Here is a 14915-nt window from a genome sequence, read left to right on the forward strand (position 1 = left end):
TTTTATGCATTTTTGTGAAGTACTTCAAATCCTTTTTGGAGCAACATAGATGTATAAATAAATATATAAATAGAAATATATTTATTGATTATGCTTATGCCTCAGTTATTCTTAGCCTGGATCACTGAAAGAGCAGATTAGACGTGGTTTTTCTTTCTCTTGTTTTCAATTTTGATGTAAACTTTTCCAGGACATTAGATGGAATCAGATCTTCATGGGAGACGGCAAGTAGAAATTGAGTGACTCATTGGATAAATTATAATTAATGTAATGGCCCTAGGAATTTTCAGCCTCTCCTCTCTCTGATTACCTGTCTCATCTGGCTATTAGCACGTCAGATGTTAGAGTTCAAAGCTCTATTTAGCCAGTTTTGCTGGAAGAAAACAAGACCAATTTCTTTTCTTTGTCTGGCCGGTTTGAAACACAGGCCTCGACTGATGCCTTGCCTAAACCATTACTTGTGCACCTGCATTCTGTAAAGGGAAACTCTGAAATCTTTGCTGCATTTCACTGTGAGGCTCAGACCACAAAACATGAAGAATGTAACCAGAGTCCAGCTGCAATGTTCCTCCACCCCCTACTTCTTTCACTGAGGACTGAAAAGTATGTTTTAAAGTGATTTTTGGAATGAAATTTGTTAGTCTTTGTTATTGTGCTACTTAACTGTCTGGTAGATAATAAATTCAGAATGGATTAGTGAAACAAGCCATGAGTTAGGGCCTAGCTGATCAGAGCATATGGCTTTTTCAGGGCCTTAAAAGATGTCTGAAGTTTGTTTTATTCTCAGGAGGAGAAGCGGGGCTGGTATAATTGGCAGGCACGTTTGAAACTTTCTGGCCTGCTCACAGCGATACTTTTATACATCTCTAAAAGATGGTCAGCTATTTTTCTGTTGTAGAGTTACTGGAACTTAGAGAAATGGTAATGCTGTTTCCTTGATTTTGTGTAGTTACGTTTGTTCCTATGGAGGATCCTGACCTTACCAAAACCCCAAGAGTTGCCCTTTTTACCTGATTGATTCTGATTTCTTTTCAAGACAGAATTTCTAACGTATAAAGAAATTGTGATGTGTTCAAAATCAGATAATATTGGGCCAGGATCATAGTCATTGCATGTGGACCCGATTCTCATTAGAGTGGAATGGTCTAACACCTTTTTTGTGACTAGGTGCATAAAGAGGTCATATATCCAATGTATAAAGAGGTTGGCCAAACAGGTCCCCAGGTCTTATGACCTGTGTTTTTTATTATTCTTGCAGCCACATAGACAGGTCTAGAGGTTTATGGACCTTCCCGTTCTGCATAACTAGGTTGCATTTTGCCAAGAGGGAAGAGACAAAGGAGCATGCAGAGTAGCAGTGAGCAGGCTGATTCCTTATCTCTGTATTCCCTCAGCCTACCTCTTGGCTGAGCAACACTGACTTGATAAATAAATGAATGAAAATGTCTTTCTGATGGCCTCTTCTTGAAGCAATTAGAATACCTTGAGCTTTATTTGTGTAAGTAACAAGTTTTCTGTAGAAATAGTGACTAGCGCCCAGGATTTTGTTGGTAAAAAGCTGATATTGAAAACATAAATGAAAATTCCAGAACTACAGTTTTCAGACTGCTGTAATTCTAACTCCTCATTTCTATTATTAACTGCTTCAGGCATACTTAAACACCTGTTGACAACATCTTATATTAAAAATTACATCTTCCTTCCTTAAAAATTCTCAGCTTCTGTTTGTTAATCAAACTATTTTAGTGCAGAGAGTACAGAAATAATTGCTGTTTTCACTAAATTAGCATCTGTTTGCTTTCATGGCATCCAATTAAATCTGATAGCCTTCTTCCAGAAGTGGGGAATCATGGTTAGATTTAAATGCTATGTCTTTCATTTTCAACTCTCTTCTGTGTATCCTATAAATTAGAACATTTCTTATAACCTTTCATCTTCATTTTATTATAGGTTGTTGCTCAGATGTTGGCATTTAGAGCACTCAGTAGACCCAGACCCCAAACCTTTAAATTGGATGATAAATACGATGACTTGAGGCAGTGGAAAAGAGTGGACCAAATGCTTTGGTTTTCTATTTTCCTTGCCATGCAACTTTAAAGTATAATTAAGCAAATATTTTTCAGGGTGACTAATACTACTGAAATGAATGAAATTATTAGTTCTTTTGGATTTTCCACTTGATTACAAGAATTTGACCTAACTTGAAAAATCTCTGTTCATGTGAAAACTTTCCCAAGTGTCTGTAGTCCAACTCTCTGTAATTACCTAACAGTACACCATGAAACAGAAATAAAGATGAAAAAATAAAAAAGTCCATGCAGAATTGTAGACTTTACTGTATTTTAGAACCAGTCGGAATAATATTCCGTCATCTGATTGAACCCTTCATTTCACAAATGGAGAAACAGGTTGAAAGATGAAGTGAGGTCATACAAGTTAACTAAGCATTCATTTTGATATGCCCCCCTGAGGAGAGGCAAGCCCAGAAGATGAAGTGCTAATTATTAAGTATAGTACTTGTAAAGCAAACATATAGGAGATAGAAGAATTATTTTTATCAAAATGGGTCTGTACTGGAGCCTGAAATATTCCTTTTTCCTGATTTAGGGAAAGCACTCTTGTAAAGAATGCAGTAATGTGAATCTCTGAATATTAAGCAGAGTTACTGTGTTACGTTCTCACTGAAAATGTTAATTATTCACGTCATATTTATTAGTTAGTTCACTTGACATTTGTTTTTCCTCTAAAAGGTATGGTGCAAAATGCATCTCTTTTTTTCTCTCGTCTCCAATTATTTAAACTCGACAAAATTTTTGTTTTTTATTTCCAATTATTTTGGGCTTTGGGGTCATGTTGGCTTCTCTCTTATTGCTGAGTGACTGTGGCAGTGTTCTCCTCTCTGAGTCTTGGTTCTCCTGGCATAGTACCTATGTCACTATGCCACTAGGTTGTTATAAGGATTAAATAAGCACAGTGCTTGGTATACAGAAAATGCTTAACAAAATTTTGGAACTACTATTATGTATACGTTGAGCTTTGCAATAGGAATCCTAGGCATGTAAGTTTTTATTCTATGTGCTAGATAGAAGATGGGCCTAATAAAGGGTAAGGAGAATTAAAAATGTAACCCAGTGGGAAAGTACTGTGTTCCCTTTTGTAATAGTGCTGTGAGGTACATCATCTGTAAGTCAGTGGTCTAAGTGCAAAGGACTAGTGAAGTTCCCTATAATGCAGGGGTGAAAACTGGTGTAAGTCTGAAGTCTTGTCTGTTTATAGGCATACCTCATTTTATTGCATTTTGCATTGTTGTACTTCATAGAGACTGTATTTTTTACAAATTGAAGGTTTGTGGTAACCTTGCATCAAGCAAGTCTGTCAGTGGTATTTTTCCAACAGTATGTGCTCACTTTGTGTGTCTGTGTCACATTTTATAAACTTTCACAATATTTCAAGCTTTTCATTATTATTATATCTATTATGACCTATAATCAGTGATCTTTCATGTTACTGTTGTAATTATTTTGGGAAGTACAAACCACACCCATATAAGATGGCAAAGTTAATGAATGTTGTGTGTGTTCTGACTGCTCCACTGACCAGCTCTTCCCCATCTCTCTCCCTCTCCTCGAACCTCCATATTCCCCGAGACACAACATTATTGAAACTAGACCAATTAATATAGCCCTATAATGGCCTCTAAGTGTTCAAGTGAAAGGAATAGTTCCAGTATCTCATTTTAAATTAACAGCTAGGAATGATTGAGCTTAGTGAGGAAAGCATGTGAAAAGCTGAGATGGGCTGAAAGCTAGGCCTCTTGGGTGAAACAGCCAAGTTGTAAATTCAAAGGAAAAGTCCTTGAAAGAAATTAAAAGTGCTACTCCAGTGAACATGTAAATGATAAGAAAGTGAAAAGACTTATTGCTGATATGGATACAGTTTTAGTGGTCTGGATAAACAATCAGACCAGCCACAACATTCCTGTAAGCCAAAGCCTAATCTAGAGCAAGGACCTAACTTTCTTCAGTTATTTGAAATCTGAGAGAAACAAGGAAGCTGCAGGAGAAAAGTTAGAAGCTACAGAGGTTGTGTTAATGAGGTTTAAGGGAAGAAGCCATCCCTAGAACATAGAAGTACAAGGTGAAGCAGGAAGTGCTGATAGAGAAGCACAGCAAGTTATCCAGAAGATCTAGCTAAGAGCATTGATGAAGGTGGCTACACTAAACAGATTTTCAAGGTAGACAAAATAGCCTTCTGTTGGAAGAAAATGCCATCTAGGACTTTGATAGCTGGAAAGGAGAAGTCAATGCCTGACTGCAAAGATTCAAAGGAAAGGCTGACTCTTTTATTAGGGGCTAATACAGCTGCTAACTTTAAGCTAATGTTCAGTAACCACTCTGAAAATCCTGGGGCCCTTAAGAATGATGCTAACTATACTCTGTGTTCTATGAATGTAACATCAAATCCTAGATGACAGTACATCTGTTTACAACATGGTTTATTAAATATTTTAAGGCTCCTGTTGAGACCTACGGCTCAGAAAAAATATTCCTTTCAAAATCTTACTGTTCATTGAAAACATGTGGTTACCCACGAGCACTCATGGAGATGTACAAGGAGATGAAAGTTGTCTTCATGCCTGCTAACACAGTATCCATTCCACAGCCCATGGATGACTTTTAAGTCCTCTTATTTAAGAAACACATTTCATAAGGCTGTAACTGCCATACATAGTGATTCCTCTGATGGATCTGGGCAGAGTCCCCTGAAAACCTTCTGGACAGTATTCATCATTCTAAATGCCATTCAGAATATTCATGATTCATGGGAGGAGATAAAAATATCAGCATTAACAGAAGTTTGGAAGAAGTTGATTCCAAACCTCATGGATGATTTTGAAGGGTTCAAGACTTCAGTGGAAGAAACAGCTATTTCATGATAAAAGTTTAACGATGAGGAGTTGCTTCTTATAGATGAGCAAAGAAAGTGGTTCCTTGAGATGGAACCTAATTCTAGTGAACATGATGTAAAAAAAAGAATTTAGAATGTTACATAAACTTAGTTGACAAGGAAGTGGCAGAGTTTGAGAGGAAGGATTGACTCCAATTGTAGAAGAAGTTCTACTGTGGGTAAATGCTATCAGACAGCATTGTATGCTGCAGAGAAATCTTTCATGAAAGGCAAAGTCAGTTGATGCCAAAAACCTCATTGTTGTCTTATTTTAAGAAATTGTCACAGCCACTCCAACCTTCAGCAACCACCACCCTGATTAATCAACAGCTATTGCCAACTAGGCAAGACCCTCCACCAGCAAAAACATTATGACTGTCTGAAGGCTCAGATGATCATTAGCAGTTTTTAGCAATAGTATGTTTTTAAATTAAGATATTTACGTTGTTTTAAACTGTATATTTTGTATTTTCTTTAATTTTTTTCATGAACACATGTTCAAAGATATTTTTAAAACATAATGCTATTTTCATATATACCGGGAAACAAAAAAAAATTGTGTGAGTCACTCTTTATTGAGATACTCACTTTATTTATTTTTATTTTTTTGTAGAGACAGGGTCCCGCTATGTTGACCAGGCTGATCTCGAACTCCTGGCCTCAAGCGATACTTCTGCCTCGCCCTCCCAAAATGCTGGGATTACAGGTGTGAGCCACAACACCCGGCCAAGATACTAACTTTTCTGCAGTGGTTTGGAACCAAACCTGCAATATATCCAATGTATGTCTGTACCTCAAATAGGCCGAGAGTTTACTATCTACAGTCTACTAAGTAGTCATGTAAGCATGTGGGCCTTGGAAGATATGGGTTAGTGAATGCTGAAGCCCTTATTCTTACAAGGAATGCAGAGCATTTTCAAACTAACTAGTTCTCAACCTGGCCCACTATTTACTTTTTTAGTCGTATCTCCAGGTTCCTTCCCAGTTCGTAACCTATGCTTCAGTCAGACTGAATAATTGGTTGTTTTCCAAACACATCACAGTATTTCCTACCTTGATACTCATTGTCCATGCTATTTATCTGGAAAGCCTTCCCTAGCCATCTCTAGTATCACAACTGTGCTTGTACATGAAGCCCTCCCTTAGTATCTAAACTTTCCTCATAAACTCTTTCTTGATTTCCCATAGTTTGGTAAACTGTAATTCTTTCGGATTCCTGTGAACAATTCTATCTATATGGTATCACAGAAATGAAGTTCTTTTATATGTACTTTAATTTAATAACAGCTGAACTCAATGATGCAGGTAGTGTATTTGAGTTATTTATCCTTGTCTGAAATATTTTCAGGGTAGAAACTGCATCTTACTTGGTGTCAGACTTCCCTGCCTTGCAGAGAGGCTTGTATTTTGTAGACACTCAATAAATATTTATTGAATTAGGAGAGTAAAAGGAACATTCCATTTTTGCAAATTCTATTAGGTAATCTGACACTCTACTCTGTGGCCCATTGTTTTAACTCTGGATGCTCTGGCCAGGACAATCATTATTTCACAGAGTCCCTTGGGACCATGGCCAGCTATTAACTTCTGTGCTTGTTGTAATCCAAGGCACAGGCATCAGCACTGATGGGCTTATGTTCACGGGTGTGAGCAAAGAACATGTTTTAAATGAGGAATCCCCATGGAAATTCAGGCAGTAGAGATCAACAAAATAAAAATGCAGAAGGTGGCTGCTGGGTGAGACAGGAAATGAACACCTTGTGAAGATTAGGCATTCCACTGAGAGGGGAAATGTGGAAAATGAGTCAAGAGAAATTGTGCAGCTATTTCATCACTGACACTTGGAGGTATATTGTTGTGTGTGTTGTTTTTAATGAAGTGTGCTTTTATAGTGCTGATGTTATTATCTGGATGAGGAAGTCTTCTCTAGTATTATTGTCATCTCAGCTTTCTGTAACCAACAAAATTAAAATACAGTAATGTAATGGGACAGTGGGATAAGAAAGAAAACCAGATGACTCTGACATGTGACCCCAGCCTGAACTTACTGCTTTTCTAGTTTTCAGCATATTGAAATCAAAGTAGAGTCCAGTGTAATAATGCTTGCAGGAGCTGGGGGTATTGGACAGAGGAATAATACATTTGGTTAATAATGTCCTGAGTTCAGTACTGTTACATTATTAGTATATGTGAAATCAGTGTTTCTCAATAGGAGTCCCAACACATCAGTGAGCGCGCCAGTAGTTCATGGACTAACCATTTGCAGTCCATTAATATTTATCATAGGAGAGCATAGATGCTTTGTGTTCTGATATGAATTAATCATTGAATTTAATAAATAAAGCTTTATTTTATTGGTGTTGCATGAAAGTAGCTCTGTTTTTAATTCTTACATGTTTGAATCTTTTGGTAAGCAAAGAATGGGAGAATGAGGGTAATTATATCAAGCCAGAGAGTTTGCAGTAGGTAATTTGGGCAATATTTTGGTTTTCTGACAAAAATGAATGGAAGGAAAGAGTAAAAGTTATTTTTAGGTACATATGAAATTATTTTAGCTTCCAAAAGCATCTCATTATAATAGTTCTCTAGACAATTTTCTAAGGATAATAACATTTATGTCCTGGGTAATGGTATCATTATAAAACAAATTTATGTCACTCTTTAATTCAGATAGTTTTAACTACCATATTTTTATACCTCTCTTTTAGATTATTTACAATTAGTAAGGATGATCACCAAAAGTAATTTCTGAATCAGGTTAAGTGATCAATTAGTTTTTAATAGTTACTTTTCTTCTCTAATTCATTGAAAATGAAAAACTGATATAACGTTTAATTCATATATAGTTAAATCACAAGATAGTTAAATTATAAGAGGGGACATCACAAGAAAGCCAACTGTGTTTATTGAGCGCTAGGACATACTAATCACTGCAGAAGATACTAGAATTAGGTAAAGTTACCTGGCTGTGAACTGGCATCAGGGTGCACAGCAAGTCAGCAGAGAGTCATTCTCCACATAATAAGACCCATGCTAGAGATCAGCGCAGGGTTGGGTTGGAGGTAGCCAGCAGAGGCATGCTTGATGAGATGGCCCCTAAGCATCTGAGCTGCTGGGTATGGAATAGGATTAGGAGCTTCCAAGTGACCCAGATGTAATGAAACATGTACACTGGCACAAAGCAGATACTACACCTTTCCATGAACCAGAGCTTCCACTTTCTCGCCTTGCCTCGTAAGTGAATTCACTTTACATTGCTGAACAGTTAACATTTAGGCATATATAAGTGAAGAGTATGTTTATAATTTAATATTTAGTCTAAGTAAAAATTAAACTTACTTTCAAAGATTACTAGCTTTAAGTGGTTAATATTAAAATACATTTATTCAAAGGATAGGAACCTATCTATAAAGTATTTTGGATCACAAATTGGTTGTAATAAATATATGACTAATTTGATTTAAACAGAGTTTCTTGCACATGTAACTATCTAACAGAGATAAGCCATGTTGGCTTTTAAATAATAAAACTTGTGTATTCTAAATTAGGAAAGGAAAAACCATGGCTTTCCTGTTTCACTCTTCTGAAAGAACTTTGGCATCAGATACACCTTGAATCAGTTTATTCTACCTGTCTAGCCTCAGAATAGTCTTTTGGAAAACAAAGATAGTGGATTCACAGAAAGGTGGAGAAGAATAGAGAGAATTTATATAAAATGACCTTTGCATATAATAGTCACTCAGTAAATATTTGTATACTCATAAATGAACCTAGTAGTCACAATATTAATTTTTCCCTTCTAGTTGAATTTATCTTATATTATTCCAGTGGAAATGAGACTCATAACTTTTTAGAATTTCGAAAATCCTTGGTTTTGAATTTAGAAAGTATTTCTTAAATAAATCACAGAAACAAGACCATATTATGAGAAATGGTCTGTAAGTTTAAGAAAAAAACCTTGCCTATAATTCATAGCTTTTAGATTCACCAAATGTCAGGATCCAGAATATGTATTTTTAAAACCTTTATCAACAAGTAAAGGAGCAATCAACCTAATAAAAATATGGACATAATATATGAAGAAGCTGTTACAGAAGAACAAACCCTAGATGTTTAATAACATAAGAAAAATACTCAGTCTCACTAATAATCAGGAAATGCATGTTAAAACCAGAAGGAGATGTCATTTTGTATCCATAAAACTGGCAAAAATTAGGATGTCTATTTAGTACCAGATTCAGTGAGCACATAGAGGAAGAGAAACTCTCATCCTTGGCTTGTGAGAGTTTCAGTTAGTTCATTTATTTCAAAAAGCAGTTTAATAATACAGCTAAATCTGCAGGAATCCCACTCAACCTAAGAACCTCAATCCTGGTTATATACTGGACTGTTGAGTAGCCCTTACAGAGATGCATCCTACAGATATTTATTACGTCTGTATTATATACATATTTAAACATCTCTTAATTACCATTGTTGTGTTTTGGAATTATTCATAATTATATAGTTAATATTTGTTTAAAGAGCCTCTGTCCTCTTGTACTATCCCTTTCAGAGCCTTTATTTCTGTGCAACATTATTTTCTTTCTTTTTTTTTTTTTTGAAACAAGGTCTTACTCTGTCACTCAGGCTGGAATGCAGTGGTGTAATCATAGCAGCTTTGACCTCCTGGTTTCAAGCAATCCTCCCATCTCAGCCTCCTGAGTACCTGGGATTATAGGCTTATGCTAGCATGCCCAGCTATTTTTTCTAATTTTATTTTTTTGTAGAGGTGAATTCTCTCTATGTTGCCCAGGCTGATCCTGAACTCCTGGGCTAAAGTGATTCTCCTGCCTTGGCCTCCCAAAGTGCTGGGATTACAGTCGTGAGCTACACGCCCCTGGCCCATTGTTTTATTTAACACTTTTTAAAGGCTACTTTTTTAAAGACTAGGATACATGTTTCTCTGTACCTAGCGTCTTTCTTTTTATTAACATAAGGTGGATGTGGGTGGTTACTTTTTCTTATAATTCACGTCATTTTCATACACCAGTTCTGGCTTCTTGATTGGTTTTAATTTTATAGTAGCAGTTTGCCATATGTCCTTTTGAGCAAAGATTGGTGTTAATAATGCCTAGAGTTTTGAGTGCTATTCATTTATATTATTGGAAACCTTTAAAAAGACTTACAAAAGAATTAATTCTTCCCATGATGCCTGTTAGTTACTCCCATTAATATAAATGATGGCTCCCAGGTTCATGATGTGGAGAGTCTATTGATGAAATACTAGAAGTGTTAACTGTAGTTAGTTATGGGAATTTACTGTTGTAAATTAATTAAACACACCAATAAGCAACAGAAGCTTTTTATTATTTTAATTTGTATAAATATAAGGTTGGTAAGCTAATGAGAAGTGACAGGTCTCTTGGAGTTTGATTGACACCTATACTTAAACTCTTTTAAATGTGTAGATGACGAATTTATTGAGAAAACTTCTGTGGTAAGATGTTCCATACAGGGAATATTTATTTTTGAGTGTGTAGTGCACAGTTTTGTCATTTCCGGCTTTAAAAAAATTAGTTACTAGAGGAAAAACATTTTGGAAGCCACCTCCTAATATTGAATTTGCTGAGTCATGTTCTGTGTGAGAGTTATAAGAATTTTGTATTATATTCTGGTTTCTGTATTCATGGTTTCTATATAAATCACAAAATGAGAGGTTCATAGTTGCTTAGGAGGAATTTGGTAAATAGCATGTTATTTCACTCAGCAATTTCTGTGGAAAGATGATAGATAGTATTCCTTTCTAAGATGATGCAGTTTAAAGAAATTTCCTTTTCTATTTTTGTATTATTTTAATTGGAAACCGCCCTGTTTTGTAGTATGCAATTTATAATAGACACTAACTCAGTTTTGTATTATTAAATACTAATTCAAAATCAAAATTCATGGTCTCAGAATGATAAATATACAAATGAACCTGTTCACCTATTCATGCATTCATTAAATGTTTAATTAGTACGTAGTATGTGACAGATACTGTTCTATTGATAGGTCTTTGTGATTTAGTAAAGAACAATAACAACAGTTAAAAATGTTCTGTCTTTAAAAGGAATGGACAGTTTAAATTGTGTAAATACTGCTGAATATCTACTGTGTAAATAGACTTCATGCCATATATTTTTATGAAACAGACTGAAAGTGAGCATATTATCAGCTTATTACCTAGTTTCAGAGATAACAAAAATCACCTTGTTTCATGCCTTTTATTTAATAACACTCCTTTCTTGCCCTGGCATGCTCTTGTCTCATGAGTAAATACATTGCAAGATTCATTAGGTATCCCTAGGGGTAGAAAGAAGTACAATCTGATTTTAAGCAAAAATAAGATTGGTTAATAGGTGATTTGGGACCTGTCTCAAGTTTCAATTTGTCATTAAGAGTAAAGTCTTGATAATTGACTGGAAAGTACTTTTTAAAGTTTTAGAATCAAGTTAAAATTGACTTTGCTCAGAGTATCTAACTAATGTTTAGTTCTCACTCCTGCAAAAATATACTGAATCAGGACCTAGTTGTTTGACAAGACTGAAGCAAAGGAACAGTAAGTAGTGTTTATCCTCTCAATTAGCCAATGAAATGAAAGGTTTAAATGTTAAATTAGGCTGGGCATGGCAGCTCATGCCTGTAATCTGGTCACTTTGGGAGGCCAAGGCAGTAGGATCACTTGAGCCCAGGAGTTTGAGACTTCAGCTCCGGCAACATGAGACCCCATCCCTACGAAAAATAGAAAATTAACCTAGTGTGATGGCACCCAGCTACTCAGGAGGCTGAAGTGGGAGGATCACTTGAGCCCAGGAGGTCAAGACTGCAGTGAGCCATGATCCTGCCAGTACCCCACTTCAACTTGTGCAGCAGAGTGAGACCCTGTCTCAAAAAAAAAAGAAAATTAAATTAGAAATGCCATGCGTGATTCATTGTCATGAGTTTCACATGTGGATGTGCATAAAAGAAGTTATAGGACATGGAAAATAATTGAGAGGTGTCAACATATATCTAATAGGAATTCTAGGAATGAAGATTAGAGGACATGGCAAGAAAGAAATATTCAAAACATGGTGGCTGAGTTAAAAAAAAAAACAGTATTAAGAACAAAAAAAGGAGAAACAGGTGCCACACAGATTGAAAACTCATAAGAACATACTGTAAACAGTTTTTAAAAGGTAGGTGGAATAGTCTTTTTTAGAAAAAAGTATAAAATAACAAAATTGATCCAAAAAGAAATGGGAAAACGGAATAGGGGCTGTTTCCAGAGTATAGTAGCACAGATATCTTGACCAACACTGAAACTACTTGGGAAAAACAAATTCTTTAATATATTGATTAGTTCACAAGAAAATAAAGAATACTTAGGTCAAAAACTGAGGAAAGGCAAGAACCTAAAGAAATAAGGTGAACACTGAAGCCAGCTTTTTCCTTGAAAGCATTTAATAAACTGAGTAAGTATGAATTTGATAAAACAACCTGAACAGGACAATAGAAAAAAACACAAAAGTGTTAGACAAATGTCTTTCATACTAAGTTGCCACTTTTGTATGAAAGACATACAAAACAAAACATATGCAAGCTGAATCTAGCAATTCAGGAAGAGTCAATGGCTCAACATTTAAAAAGCTTTCCAAATAACTCACCCATTAAGAGATTAAGAAAAATGTATCATTTCAATAAATACAAAAAAAAGCATTCAATAAAATTGGATACTTATTTAGAAAGGCAATATGGGTTTTGATTAGGAATATACATTCTCAGCAGGGCACAGTGGCTCACGCCTATAATCCCAGCACTTTGGGAGGTTCAGGCGGGCAGATTGCTTGATCCCAGCAGTTAGAGACCAGCCTGGGCGACATTTCAAGACTTTGTCTTTACAAAAAATATGCAAAAATTAGCCGCGCGTGGTGGCACTCCTGTAAGTCCCAGCTACTCAAGAGGCTGAGGTGGGAGAATCACTTGAGCCTGGGAGGTTAAGACTGCAGTGAGCTGTGTTCACACCACTACACTCCAGCCTGGGTGAGAGAGCAAGACCCCGTCCCAAAGAAAGGGGTAGGGGGGACTTAAATTCTGGAACCAGATAACGAGAGTTTGAATCCAGACTGTTATTTAGTGTAAATGGTAGGCAGAATTTGAAATGGCACTCAAGATTCTCACTATCCGGGTGTACATGTCCCTATAAATATCTTCCCCTTCAGTGTGGGCAAGACTTTTGAATAACAGTTGGCCCTCTCAATCTGCAGATTCAACCAGCCACGGATAGAAAATATTTAGACAAAAACAAACAAAAAGTAACAATACAAAAATTTTAAAAATACAAACTTTTTTTATTTTCAAAGTATGTAGGAATTCTTTAATTAGAAAAGTAAAGACAATGGGATTGTCTATTAGGTTCCGGAAGTACCCATGAATTAAATCACTTGTATCTCCCAGTTAAAAACCAAAACAAAAATCACATTGCTGTTAAGCTTTCATACAGTAAGAAATAAGACCAAGCTTTGCTAGAGTACAAAAACCTGAAATTCTGAGCATGAAAATAATTTATTGATTAGATATCTTGCTTATTCAAGCATTAGGCCTACTGGAGTTAGAATTAACACAGCTCATGGAAATGGGGACATGGTTTATGCAAAAAAAAAAAAAAAACAAAATACAAATTTAAAAACAATAGACATAACTATTTACATAGCATTTGCATTGCATTAGGTTTTATAAGTAATTTAGAGATAATTTAAAGTATGTAGAACTTAGGTACATAAGTTATATATGTAGGTTATATTAAAATACAAATTTTATATCAGGGACTTGAGCTTAGTTGGATTTTGGCATCCACAGGGGTCCTGGAATCAATCCTCCACAGATATTGAGAGATGAATATAATAGAATTTTACTCCCATGATTAAGGTTCCTAATCATTTGACTTTGAGTTAATATAAAGCAAAATTATCTGTGTAGGCTTGACCTAATCAAGTCAACCCTTGAGAGCCAAGAAGCAGTAGCAGATGCTCTTCTGGTAGCCCACAAGAAAGCAAACAGAACTCCTCATGGAGGGAGCCATGTGGCTAGGACCTGAGGGTGGCTCCTAAGACCTGGGAGTGAAATATGGCTGATGGTTAGCAAGGAACTAGCTCTGCCGTACCACCACAAGGAGCTCAAATCTGCCAGCAGCCTGAATGAGCTTGGAAGATGACCCTGAGCTACACATGAGAAGTTTGGCCAACATCTTGATTTTAGACCTTCTTAGACCCTGAGCAGACAACCCATCTATAATGTGGCTATATTTCTGACCTACAGAAACCATGAGGTAGTAAATGAGTGAATGGATGCTTAGCTTGTTTTATTTTTTAAAGCAGTAGTAGAAAACTAATACATTGTGTGACTTTGGACAGATTACTTGATCATCCTATGTGCCTTACTCTCATTGTTAAATGGAGAGATAATAGTACCCACTTCATAGGGTATCTAGCTGGATTAAATGAGTGAATACATGTGAAATATATGTGGTACTTGGTAAAGCATCAAATGTTGGCCAATAATAGTAGTAGCAGTTTTTATAAGAACTCATTGTAAAGTAGAAAATGAAAGAAATTTCCTTAAAATGCCAAAAGATGATTATCACAAACCTATAGCAAACGTTGGACTTAATAGTGAAACTTTATAAGTACTCCACTAAAATCAGAAGGCAGATAAGGATGCCAGCTATCTTTACAATAAAATACTGTACTTATGGCCCTGGCCAATAGAATTATATGAGAAAAAGAAATGAAGTTTACATATTTGAAAAAAGGGAATAAAAGTTTACAAATTGAAAATGAATACAAGCACCTCACAATATGGTTAATAAAAAGGGTGAGGTCAGGCGCGCTGGCTCACACCTGTAATCCCAGCACTTTGGGAGGCTGAGTCAGTCAGGTGGATCAGCAAAGGTTGGGAGTTTGAGACCA

At 35.9% G+C, this 14915-nt stretch overlaps 1 protein-coding gene across 3 annotated transcripts in view; it reads left to right on the top strand.

Moving 5' to 3' along the window:
- Window positions 1-14915, top strand: part of UVRAG (UV radiation resistance associated) — a 335807-nt gene that overhangs the window by 219260 nt on the left and 101632 nt on the right. The gene's annotated exons all lie outside the window — the stretch shown is intronic.

The sequence above is a fragment of the Piliocolobus tephrosceles genome, chromosome 13, assembly GCF_002776525.5.
Source record: "Piliocolobus tephrosceles isolate RC106 chromosome 13, ASM277652v3, whole genome shotgun sequence".
Lineage (NCBI taxonomy): Eukaryota > Metazoa > Chordata > Mammalia > Primates > Cercopithecidae > Piliocolobus > Piliocolobus tephrosceles.